Genomic DNA, 13,113 nt, shown 5'->3' with positions numbered 1-13,113 from the left:
CAGCAGGATGTGCTGCCAGTAGGAAGGTGGATGAAGAAGATCCCGGCTGTCCCAAAAAGGAGAAGGTCTGGGATTTCAGGTTTGGCAAGAATTCTAGAGTCCTAGAGTCCAGAGAGACGGGGGCGGTGAGGGGGAGGATTATTGTTAGGGCAGGCGGTGTGGAAGGAAGGTGGGGGTGACATGTTTGGGGGGGGGGGGGGGGGAAAGAGAGCTATGCATAGGGTACCATCCGGTCCTTTTCCATGTCGGCCATAGAAAATAGCCTGCCCATTCCCAGCTGCCTGCCCACATCAGCTGTATTCTGGCATAGACAGAGTATTACCCAGGTCAATGGGCTTGCCAATAAAGTTAATTATCTTTATTCATATGATGCTTGGGTGAACGACTGTGGTGCCCGGCCGGCTCGAATATTATGGATGTCAGCTGAAGGGTGAACGGGAAGATGGTGGGCTAGCCACCCAACCATTTTATGTGCCCCACCTAGTCCTCACCAAAAACATGTCCGGCAGGGGCCATGTAAAGTAAATCCCATTGTTTACTGACAAGAATTTCATACGGTTGTCAGAAAGTTAGCCATAGATCAGCTCCCTGCCCTCTCGACAAGAACAAGATTAATAATTCCCAATTTTAAAGAACAAAAGCTTTTTGAAAATATCATCAGCATGATTGAAGAAAAGATAAAACCAAGATGGACCTAGTTGTTTACTTTATGAAAAGCAATAAGGACAAACCTAACCTGTAAACAGGTATTTTGATGCGTAATTCCCTGCTGAGCGAAATAAGATAGCCTGTCATACCTGTTTCCTTGGATTAAAGGTTTACTCTCTTGTAACATTTACATAGCATCATTATGGAAAGTTATTTTGCCATGTTTATTTTGATCCAGATCACACAGGCAGGATTCTCCGAAATGGAGGCAGAGTATTCGCACCGGCGTGAACGCCGTCACGTTTCACAACGGCGTGAAACGGGTGCGGGTACAACTGATTCTGGCCCCCACGGGCCAGCACGGTGCTGGAGCAGCTCACGCCGCTCCAGCCTCACCTCCCAGCGCCAACTGGGCACCGCGCCAACCCGCGCATGCGCAGGGGACTTCCTCAACACACCGGCCATGACGCAACATGGCGTGAGGGTTCAGGGGCCAGCCTCGTAATAAAATAGGGCCGGGGCTGGAGAGGCCGGCCTGCCGATCGATGGTCCCCGATCGCGGGCCAGACCCCATCAGAGCCCCCCCCCCACAGTTCGCCCCCGACCCTACGCACAGAGTTCCCGCCAGCTGCGAGCAGGTGTGAACGGCGCCAGTGGGACTCTGCCGTTTCCGCGCGGTCGCTCGGCCCATCAAGCCAGAGAATCGGCGGCCCACGAGCGGCGAAACACCGATTCAAATGCCGCCGATTCTCTACTCCTCGGAGAATCGGCTGCCGGCGTCGGACCAGCGCCGCTGGAAAAAATAGTGCGAACGGCGATTCTCCCATACGCGCGGCATGGGAGAATCCCGCCCCACTTCTCTTGCGCAAATTTCCAAAAGAATCTCTTGCTCCATTCAAACTTGGCCCTCTATCAATACAGAAACCTTTTTGAAGCTCCGAAAATGGTGTCACAAGGTATTGTCACTGGACTAGTAACACAGAGACCCAGGGTAAAGCTCTGTGGACCTTAGTTCAAATCCCAACACAGCAGATGGGAAAACTTGAATTCCATAAAAATTTGGAATTAAATGTCAAAAAACCATCCGCTTCACTAATATCCTTTAGGGAAGGAAATCTACTCTCCTTACCTGGTACACAGATACACAGCAATGCCCTCTGAATTGGGATGGGAATAAATGCTTCCAGGAATAAAATAATTCAGCAAGTTGGTACGCCTTTTATTTATGTGAAACAGTAATGGATAACAAACCTCCTCTTTAAAGTATCACAAACTATAAGACATTTCCAATTGGAGCTAAGAATAGACTGAGAATGAGAGTCTATATACATCCTGTTTCTGCTCTTTACTTGTCGTCTCATTTCTCAGGATTGTACAAACACCATGACTGACACTAAATTAGATTTGGCCGGTATAATAACGCATGGTCAGTCAGAGATGGAAAAACAGCTGCTGTCATTGACATCTGCACCCAAGGTCTTTTTGTTAATGGCCCTTGGGGATTGGAGATCTAAGGTCTGGAATGGGAGACCGGAAACCTGTCAGATGATTTAACGCAGTTAGCAATCTGGGGGAAGGTTGATGTGTATGGAAGGTTGACCAGAAGGTGTGCAGTCATGAGGAGGAGTTTAAGATACTCGTCCTCCTTTTTTCCTCAATAATTCTAAATTATAGCTCCAGCAGAGTGCATTTTGTGCAGCTTTGTCTCTCGGGATTTTGCACATCGCTAGTTGCTGTAATATGCCACTCATCCGACTGAATATAAAAACAAGCATAAAATGAGAAATACTTCATCTTCCAAATTAAAGTAATTGAAATAATCAGAGCAAACATCTGGAAATAATAAAATCAGGGGTGATTCCTAATTGTAGTTATCGGTGGCTCGGTTTAATATATGTGGCTGATTATACACAACCATGCCTTCAATTGCCTCAAACCCAAAGACTGACATTCCCTCCCTAACCTCTCCACATCTCTACCCCTCTCCATTCCCTTAAGATATTCCTTAAGAGGTTTAGCACAAGGCTAACTCACTGGCTTTGAAAGCAAACCACGGCAGGCCAGCAGCACGGTTCAATTCCCGTACCAGCCTTCCCGAACAGGCGCCGGAATGTGGCAACTAGGGGCTTTTCACAGTAACTTAATTTGAAGCCTACTTGTGACAATAAGCAATTTTCATTTCATTTCAAGAACTGCCCCTCTGAGCAAGCTTTTTGGTCACCTGTGTGAATTAGTGGCCCAATATCAAATTTTGTACTATTTTGTTCTTGAGCAGTCTTTGGATGTTTTAAAAGGTGCTACGGACAAGATCTTCTGGCTGTTCACACCAACGGGATCTTCCTGTTCTGCCAATGGTGCATCCCTGCCGCGAGGTTTCTTGGTGGCGTGGGATGGATTCAATGGGAAATCCCATTGGCAGGGCAGGTCCAGCAGATCCCTCTACCAGCCCATGGCGAGACAACTCCTGCTGCTGAGAAGCACACTGCGCCCGCACGGGAAGGCCAGGGAATCTCACCCTAGAGTAACGTAGCAGGTTGCTGCTCAAGTACAACCGGGCTCCGGTAGCAGGACAAAGAATGGATGGTGCAGCACTCGGTCAGGACATGGTGGACTATCCGGTCTAGACAGAGCAGATGGAAGTCCATCCACTAACACCAGTGTGAAGGCAGTTTGAACAATGTAAACCCAATTCCAACTTGGTATGAACTGACAGCACAAAACTGGCACAATGGAAACTGTGTTCAGAGAAGCCACGGTTTATGGAAAATGCTATCCATGTCCATTGCTGAGTGTGCTCCCACGCTTCAGGCGAAAGGGGCATTATTGGGGGTGGGGTAGAGAGAACTTTACCCTACAGATAACTGAGTGAACTAAGTAATTGATATAGGCCCTCAAAATGCAAGACATATTTTACATCTACCATCCTTCACTGCAACTCAAAATTTCATCTAAAAATGAAAATGCAACTCCACTCACCCTGTAGGATAATGATACTGAGTGGTACAGACCAGGAGGATTCAAGACAAATGCACACGCAGTGTGTGCTCAGTGAGCTACACTCAGCCAAGATGACATTGATGGTGTCAATGGAATTAGGGTGGATCACAAAGAACACTACCTAGTGACCCCAGCTGGGTCTGCCTGCGCCCGTGAACATGTGCAAAAACCTCTTGTATCAATCCCCTCAACAGTCATTATTCAAGCTCCAAGCACCAGAGGCGTTCACCAGTAACTATTGGAACTGAATCTCTGCATGACTTAGCTTCAGGCAAGGAAGACTGGGGAATGTGAACAGCCTTCGAGTCAAGTTAGTTTACATACAGAGCTGCCATTCTTTCCCTTTCCCAGCAGATAGCAAACAATAAAAAACAGAAAGGCAGCATTTCTGTGTCTGGAATCAGTAACAAGAAGTGTTCAGGCGAGTCTAAAATATTCCATCCCTCAAAGCAGGGTCAAAAATATCCATGCTCTTCAAAAAAAAAATATTGGCTTCTTTCATTGGTTTAGTGAAACAACTTGATTTAAAATGGAAAATCAGAACTTAAAACCAGTTTGTAAAAAAAAAAATGTGTAGCCTGGCAAGCAAGAGTTTGTATTCTGTTACTCCATGAAATCGATATCCAAGTATGTCTTAGGGTCATACAGCATAGGAAGCCATCCAGCCCATCATGCCTGGTATTTGGAAGTTATCCAATCAGCCCTACTCCTCTCCTCTTGCCCTGTAAGGTTTTTCTAATTTAAATTGAATTCCCTTTTGAACGTTATTACTGAATCTGCTTTCACCGTTCTTTCAGGCAGCACATTCCACATCTTAACAACTCACTGCTTTAAGAAATGCTCGCAAGCCCGCCACCCCCACCCCCCCTCTCCCCCCCCACCACCACCTTGTTTAGCCAATCACCTTAAACCTGTGTTGTCTGGTTACTGGCCCCTTTGCCTTATTTATTCTATTAAAACCTCTTGTAATTTTAAGCATCTCAATGAAATCTCCCCTTAACCTTAGAATCATAGAATCTCTACAGTGCAGATGGAGGCCATTCAGCCCATCAAGTCTGCACCGACCCTCTAAAAGATCACCCCATCCAGGTCCACACCCCGGTTCTATCCCCGTAATCCCACCTAACCTATGGACACTTAAGTGGCAATTTAGCACAACCAATCCACCTAACCTGCACATCTTCGGACTGTGGGAGAAAACCCATGGAAACACGGGGAGAAAGTGCAAACTCCACTCCACACAGACAGTCACCCGAGGTCAGAATCAAACATGGGTCACTGGTGCTGTGAGGCAGCAGTGCTAACCATTGTGTTACCCATTCTAAGGATAACGATCCCACTTTCTCTAACCTCTCCACATAATTAACATCTTTAATTGCTGGATCCCTGATACTTCCTCTGCACATTTCCTCAAGTGTGATCCCAAAATTCGATACAATGCTGTACCGGAGGAGTAGCTTGAAAAGTGACAGGCCAATTAAACAGTACCATCTTGCTAAATAGCAAGATCTGAACAATACTGTATCGCTATGGGTGCTATTGATGGGCGTCCCAGACTCCATATCACCCATCGGCAATGCAGCTAATATATTTTAAATCAAAGAGCTCCTCTTGAATTTGTGTAGGACTTATCACTACACGCTAGAATTTTGAACTCTCATTAAATTGTTTAAACTCAGATGCAAAATCAATATACACTACCAAAGCATACTGCAAACTGAACACTGGCAGAGGTTCGTGTGAAAATTAACCACACAACAAACAGTCTGACATTGCATTCCGATTACAAAGAATAGCTTTGTTTCGGAATTGTTAAATCGGACCAACAAGTTTCAGATGACTTTGATCATGAACTGTGGAAAAATATGAGTCCGATGCCTGTGTAAAAATATGAGTCCGATGCCATTGCTCATCGCCAAGTTGAGCTTTATTAAAAAATTTTAATGCAACAAAGCACAATAGCAGAAAGATAGCTGCTCGCAAGAGCCAGTACAACGGTGAAGGAGATAAAACCAGGAATTGCTGGAAGTACTCAGCAGTTTCTGTGAAGAGAGAAAGTTTATATTTCGGATCAATAATCCTTCATCAGTTCCGATTGATTTCCAGTATCTGCAAAGCACAAGAATTAGGAGTGGGCCATTCGCCCCCTTTGGTTTGCTGTGACATTCAATATGATTGTGCATTTTCCTACACTGGCCTCAACTCCACTTTCCTGTCCTATCCCTGCCTCCGTAACCCTCGACTTCCCTAGTAGATCAGAAATCTATCCAACTGAGCCTTGAACATATGCAATGACCCAGCCACCAATGCTTTTCGTGGAAGAAAATTCCACAAGCCAATAACTCAAGAGAAAAAATGTTGCCTCATCTCAGTTTATATGGGAGACCCCTAATTTCTAATCTGTGTTCCATGGTACTAGACTGTCCCAAAAGGGGAAACATCCTCTTAGCATCCGCCTCGTCAAGTCTCTTCAGGATTTTAGATGGAATCCTCCCATCCCAACCGCGCCAGATTTGGTGGCGGGCGAGAACGGAGAATCTTGCAGGAGCCAAAAAGTCAGAAACCTGCCAACATAAAATCACCCTGCAATTCTCTCAATGGCAGGTTAATGGTGGGTTAGACTTCCTGCTGGCTGGTGGCGTCAATGCCTTTTGCATTAATTTGCATCTCAGGAACGTTCAGTAAAGAGGCTGCCCGCCGGCATTCCATCAGGTCTTCCAATTGTGTCACACCAGCATGAAATTTTGTCAGTCCAGAACCTGACTGCATAAGAGTGGTATGCACAAGGCTGTCCTCAGTTCGCAATAGACTTTGAGGTGACCGCCACAAAGCCTTTCTGCCAAAGTGTTGCGCCTGGTATGCTGTTCACTTCTCTGCCAGGACAGATCGGTTCCTGTCCTCCATCTCTATGCCGAGCTGGTCTTCATGGGCAACACCATGCTGCTGGGCCCATGGACCCTCCTGTGTCACCGCGTTGGATCAGTACTGTGCCTGGGATTCGGGAGTGCGGGGGTCTCATTCACCCTGGTGCCAAAGGTCAGTTTTTAGCTGGACAGCACTGTACTGCGGGACTCTTACAGTCACCGCAACAAAGGTCAGAAGTTCAATCGGGGTGGAGTTCAAAGGGCGGGGGTGGCCTGATGAAGATAAAGGGAGAAAGGGGAGGGCTGTGTGTAGAGGGAGGCAAGGGCCCATGATGGCAGGCAGACAGTCAAGGGGACGGATGAAGAAGACCAATAATGGGAGACAGAGGGAAGACCCAAGGTAGAGAAGCCGGACCCCAACAGGGCTACATGAAAAATGCATGAACAAGGGAGTCAAAGGTATACCACATTCTTTACTGGAAAGTGAAATACAAAGGCTCCAGATGCAGTGGGCAGGGGCCCAAGTGGGGCGTGGGTGCCTCGCAGGTGATGGGCTTTGGGGGAAGGTGGTTGAATCGAGGAACAGACTTCTTCTTGAAGCTGCTAGCCTTTTCCCTCTGGATCACTGACATCCTACATGGTCGGGTGAAGACAGGTGGACTGGAGAAAGTGATGAGATTGTGCTGGACTGGTATTTAAATATGGTGGCAGGATCGTCAAACCCACCAGCTGAGGGTGAGCGGACGAGTTAGCTGCCAGCCCGCCAGGGAATTTGGAGGGGAACTTGCTTGTGCATAATTAATGAGGTTCCACGTGCAGAATTGGTGCCTGTGGGAAAGGTGCTGCCGGATCCACCACCGAGTCCCAAAATGGGAGAAATCTACCCCTTATATTCCAATCGGATCACCTCTCATTCTTTTAAGTTCCAATGGATATAGGCCCAACCTGTCCAATCTTTCCTCATAAGATAATCTCTTCGTCCCAGCAATCAGTCGACTGTACCTTCCCTGAACTACTTCTATTGCAACTATATCCTTTCTTGAGTAAGGAGATGAAAACTGTACATAGTATTCCAGATGTGGCCTAACTAAGGTCCTGGACAGCTGCAGTAAAACTTCCCTACTTGTATCTTCCATTCCCCTTTCAATAAATAACAACATTCCATTTGCCTTCCTCGTCACTTGCTGTACCTGCACATCAACCATATGTGATTCATGTACCAGGACACCCAGATCACTCTGTATTGTAGAGTTCTGTCACATCTCCCCATTTAATTAATGTACTGCTCTTCTATAAGTTCACATTTTCCCACATTATACTCCATCTGCTAAATCTTTGTCCCCACACTTAACCTATCTATTTTTGAATTTTTCTGTTGTTTTCACACTGCCTTTGTATGATCGGCAAACTTACCTACGATCCATTTGCCCCTTCATCCAAGTCATTGTTGAGGACTGTACATTTCTGAGGTCCCAGCATTGATCCCTGTGGCACTCCATTAGTTTCAATTTGCTAAACCAGAAAATGAGACACGGCTCGGTTCCCTGTTTAACCAATCCTCTATTCATGTTACTATGTTACTTTGACCTCTTAATTTCTGCAAACTCTTTTGATGTGGCATGTTGTCAAATGTATTTTAGAAATCCAAGTACACCACATCTAAAGTTCCCGTTTATCTACCTTGTTTGTTACTTCCTCAAAGAGCTTTTAATAAATCAGTTAAACGACACCAGAAGCAGAAGACAATGAACTATAATCTTTCTTTTATGACATCTTAATTACACATTATGCAGCCAAAGCGTCTGTCTTTCTGTTAAGTCTTTCTTTTAAACAGGATTTTTAAAAACATTATTACAATAGTGACATGCACTAACCCAAGCTTTTAACCATTACTGCACCAAATATATATAATACAATATATATCTGAAATTCCTACTTTCATTACACTTTGGTCGTTCATAATAGACAAAGCAGAGACCGTACTCAACCAATCTGTACTGGGGAAACCCAAAACAAATGTCCACTGATAACTGTGATTCCACGATTGGGCAGCACTTCCTGCGTGTGCTTAAGTATGCAACTAGCTACACTGACAACCAATTTAAGATAATCAGTTGAGCTCACCATGTGACTTATTTATGCTTGTTAGAAGTAACATACATTCATACTCATTGACCCGTTCCCTGCAAACAAGACTTGGACCTTTTTTGGATTAGTCAGGAGCCTTTAATTTCTCATTGCTTTCTCTATGACAACAGCTCGGCCTATCAAACTCGACTTGCCAACCAACTGGCACCTTTCTCCTATTGAATTATTTTTTTAAATTCTGTCATGGGACGTAGGCGTCGCAGGCTGTGCCAGCATTTATTGATGGGGCAGTTAAGAGTCAACCACATTACTGTTGGAGTCACATGTAGGCCAGACCAGGTAGGGATGGCAGATTCCTTTCCCTAAAGGACATTAGTGAACCAGATGTTTTTTTGAAACGACAATCGACATTGGTTTCACGGTCATCATTGGACTTTTAATTCTAGGTATTTGTTGAATTCAAATTTCACCATCTACAGTGGTGGGATTTGATTCTCGTGCCCACAGCATTACTCTGGGTCTCTGGTTTACTAGTCCAGTAACAATACCGCTACCCCAGCACCTCCCCAATTGACCATTTGAAATTTGACATTCTTGGCCAGGATTCTCCGATCCCGCACCGGGTCGGAGAATCGCCGGTGGGGGGGGGGGGGGGGGGGGGGCAAGAATCGCGCAACGCCGCTCCGACACCAGGCTGCCAACTGGAGAATTGTCGCCAATTGCACCCGATTGTTCAAAGTGTTTCCCCCCCCCCACCCCCGCGATTCTCCACGCTCGACGGTCCGAGTGCCCACCAACTCCTGCTGGCATGGGTTACATATGGCCCCACCCGGCGGGACCTCGGAGTTCTGGCTGTGGAGGCCGTCCTGGTGGGGGGGCCTCCATGGTGGCCAGGCCCATGGTGACTAGCCCCTGAAGAAGGGGTGAATGCCTGAGCCTGGAGGCCCGTTGACGCCGGGGTCGCTCGCGCCTGTTTTGACGCCGGCATCAACACTTAGCCGGGATTTCAGAGAATCCCGGCCCCTGTATTTATCCTGATGAGTGTAAGTCACAAAGCTACGGAAAGCAATAAGAAGTTAAAGTGTGTTTATCAACATTTCTGTTGAAGAGATTTATAACTTCACCATTGGGGCCATACATTAGGTAACATTCACTGTACTTCCTCAAATTGCTAACCTCCCATGTTCTCATTGACAGCAACCCAAGTCAACAAGGCATGTTCGTGTTAGCAGCACACAGAACTTATACTACAGCTAGCAATGGTCATGTTCCAGACCTACAACCTTTCCAGAGATCAGCATTCCTCCAAGATTGGCCTCTGGTCCGTTTCACACTTCCTTTGCCCCATCATTAATGATGGTACCTTCAGATGCCTAGGCCCTACGTTCTCAATCTCTCCACCTCTCTCTTCCTTCAAGGCATAATTTAAACCTGCCTCTTTCACCGGGCATTTAATCCTAAGGGATTGAACCCAAGGAGAGTGCTCCTGCAGACGGTTGGTGTGGGCTCAATAGGAATCTGATACACAGTAGGGATTCTAGGTTTCTATAATTTACTGTGCTGACTAGACATGTTATATAAGAAACTAGAGAGTTGTGAACACAGCCCAGTCCATCATCCGAAACCTGCCTCCCATCCATTGACTCTGTCCACACCTCCTGCTGCCTTGGGAAAGCAGGAGCATAATCAAAAACCCCTCCCACCTGAGTTATTCTCTCTTCCAACCTTTTCCATCGGGCAGGAGATACAAAAGTTGTGAATACCCACCAACCAACAGGTTCAAAAACAGCATCTTCCCCGCAGTTACCAAACTCCTGAATTACCCTTATTGATGAATTGATCTCTCCACACATCTTCTCTATTGAGTAGTACTACACTACATATGCTTCACCTGATGCCTGTGTCTATGTAGGTACAGTGTATTTATTGCATGTCCTATGTTTTCATGCATGGAACGATCTGTCTGGAATGTACACAGAACTGTACCTCAGTACACGTGACAATAAATCAAATATAAATGCATATGTTGTTTGATTTTTTAAAAATTCTTCTACCCTCAAACGACAGACCACTGAACAGGGGAGCTTGCCAACCAGCCTGCAATTTAGTTTTGCTGAGGCAACATTTATACAGGCTGTCTCATTTTTGTTCTGGGAAATTATCACTTAGGTGGTTGTTTGGAAAGGTCTGGTGGGAGAGGCGGATATTGTTTTTTAAAGACGTAAATGAAACATTCCATGAATGTGTTTATCTTGAAAGCGAATGCAAATTTCAGCTTTAGGCGGAGCGAACATTTGCATTGCCACATTTGAATTGCCAACTCGGTTCACAATGCCAAATGCTCCACGTAAACCTCGTGAAAAGCACTTCAGAAACGGCTTCACGAAGAAGGCGCGAAACTGGCGTTACTTGCGCCGGAACGCAGTTTACGCTCAATTTGCAGCGGAGCTTTTGGGGGGGGGGGTAAACTTGGGAGTATTTTCCAACCTCTGTCCACGGATGAGGTATGGCAATGCGATTGAATTTTCTCTAAACAATTGCGCCTCGATTACTGCACACGCCCGCTGAAACCTTCGTGTCAGTGACTTGCCAGAGCGAATTAGCTCGTCTGTCTCCCCCCCCCCCCCCCCCCGGGGCAAACGTGGCGGCAGGAAGAGAAACATGGCAACAGCTCCAACCTTCAGCACAACACCGTCAATCCGCCTTTCCATTTTAAATGGGGGAAAGAGAGAGATGGGGCGTGGCCGGCATAAAGCCAAGTTGGAATGACTGCTTGGTAGTGTTTCCCCCCCCCCCCCCAGAGACAGATGTTCAAATAGTCGAAAATTCTTCCCCCCATCCTGCTGCTATTTTTGTCAAATGATAAATAACAGTCCAAAATAGAAATTCAACCATTTCATCGCTCGGTTACTAGAGATTAGTTTGCTAATGAGCAAATGCTTCTGTAGTGTGAGGAAAGTTTTATTTTGAAGAGCTTTATCTCGGGTTTTTCCCTCCTCTAGAGTCTGATTTACTCGCTGGTAGGTGGGTTCCAGCCGCGGATAAAATGCAGCATTTCCCAAAATAACAAGGGCCCAAGACGACGCGATAAACTATTCAACCCGGCAGACCGAGTGACTGCTGACAACATACCCAGTGACTTAAGGACGCGTCAGTAAACGTGATGCTGCACAGAAATGGAACTACAACCCTGGGGAAAGGGAATTTACACTTCCCTTCGACACCCAGACAGATCCCTCTCCAACCCTTTCATCTTTCACTGCTGTTTGTTTTTGAATATTCAGATAAACTAGGGCATTTTAAACAATATTGATCGCAACTTGTGAATCACGTTTCCCCCCACCCCACAGAATAAAAGGCCAACAGGCGGTGAGACAGTGAGGGCTCCGACGCCAAGTTCACATTGCTGGAACTTGCCGAAGCTTCAATAAGCTTCAATCTGTTACCTGCCTGAGCAACAGATTACATTGTAACTCACTCAGTACCGTGGCAGCTCGCATTAACACGCCAATCCACGCCTCCCCGAAAGACGTCAATGAAAAACAAAACGCTTCAAGCATAAGCATCGAGAGACTCACTCTGCACATTGCCAGCAGAATGGGGGGGGGGGGGGGGTTTGCAGGCGAAGATTGAAATCCGGACTCCTGATCGGAAACCCAACCCTGCCAGCAACAGCATTGGCAATGCCCACCACACCTCCCCGCTGCCCGGCTCCACTCACCCACAAACCAGGGACTCACACACTTGCCACCGGCGGGCTGAGGCTTGAAGGGGGTGGAATTGTTCGGTCGCCGCCCGGTCACGTTGAAGAAGCGCTGGAGGCGATCGCCCTCCTTCCCTCCAGTGACAACTGTCACTGTGTCTGGGGGAGGGCAGTGAGCAGCTCTCAGTGGCGAAGTGTGAGTCACGGAGTAAACACAGCGTGCTGTGAATGAAACTGCAGCAATGTCAGTTTTACCGCCTCCACAAACGTAAACAGGCCAGGCATTTTCTACACACACACACACACACAAACATGATAAAACTTGCTAACAAACAGGAGTGTCTACAAACCAAAGAACGCGGCCTCCTCTCCCCAACAATGGTCTCGCTGACTTTCCTGATACAAGGTTGCCAGCGCTGGGATTCCCAGCCGCACTGTTGCAACATTATCTGTGAATGGGACGCAAAGGTGAGCCTCCTGTGGGCGTGCACACGCGCGTCTTCAGGAGGCTGGACGTGCGCGCCCCCTCCGAGCGCGGGAGAGTGGCCCATCGGGCGCGCGCCCTGTCTCACACGCGGTGGAACAGGAGCAGGTTGCTGTCAACAGTCTGCAAGGCGAACCAGCAATTTAACACAAACAGAAGGGCCCTGCTGGATGTGCCTCTGAGCTGCACACATTTGGGATTCAGCCAGGAGGTGGATTTGTCGAGCTTGTATAAACCTTGGGGGGGCGAGAGTCATAGATGGGGCAACATCCTGTGAATGCCTCTCAAATTGGATTTGGAATAAAATAGTTGGTGGGTCTGTGAGTTTG

General features: G+C 46.9%; 1 protein-coding gene across 2 annotated transcripts in view; it reads right to left on the bottom strand.

The window, feature by feature from the left end:
• zgc:172136 (uncharacterized protein LOC566376 homolog) overlaps positions 1 to 12,799 on the bottom strand; it is an 89,836-nt gene extending 77,037 nt beyond the window's left edge. Inside the window, exon 1 of one of the 2 annotated variants that reach the window (XM_038815727.1) lies at positions 12,651 to 12,799. The gene's annotated coding sequence lies outside the window, so the exon portion shown is untranslated. Of the gene's footprint in view, positions 1 to 12,318; positions 12,458 to 12,650 lie in introns of those variants that run through there. The other variant, XM_038815730.1, reaches the window with a different exon arrangement.
• Positions 12,800 to 13,113: the final 314 nt, after the last annotated feature.

The sequence above is a fragment of the Scyliorhinus canicula genome, chromosome 1 (assembly GCF_902713615.1).
Source record: "Scyliorhinus canicula chromosome 1, sScyCan1.1, whole genome shotgun sequence".
Classification (NCBI taxonomy): domain Eukaryota; kingdom Metazoa; phylum Chordata; class Chondrichthyes; order Carcharhiniformes; family Scyliorhinidae; genus Scyliorhinus; species Scyliorhinus canicula.
This window is presented reverse-complemented; position numbering and strand designations above follow the sequence as displayed.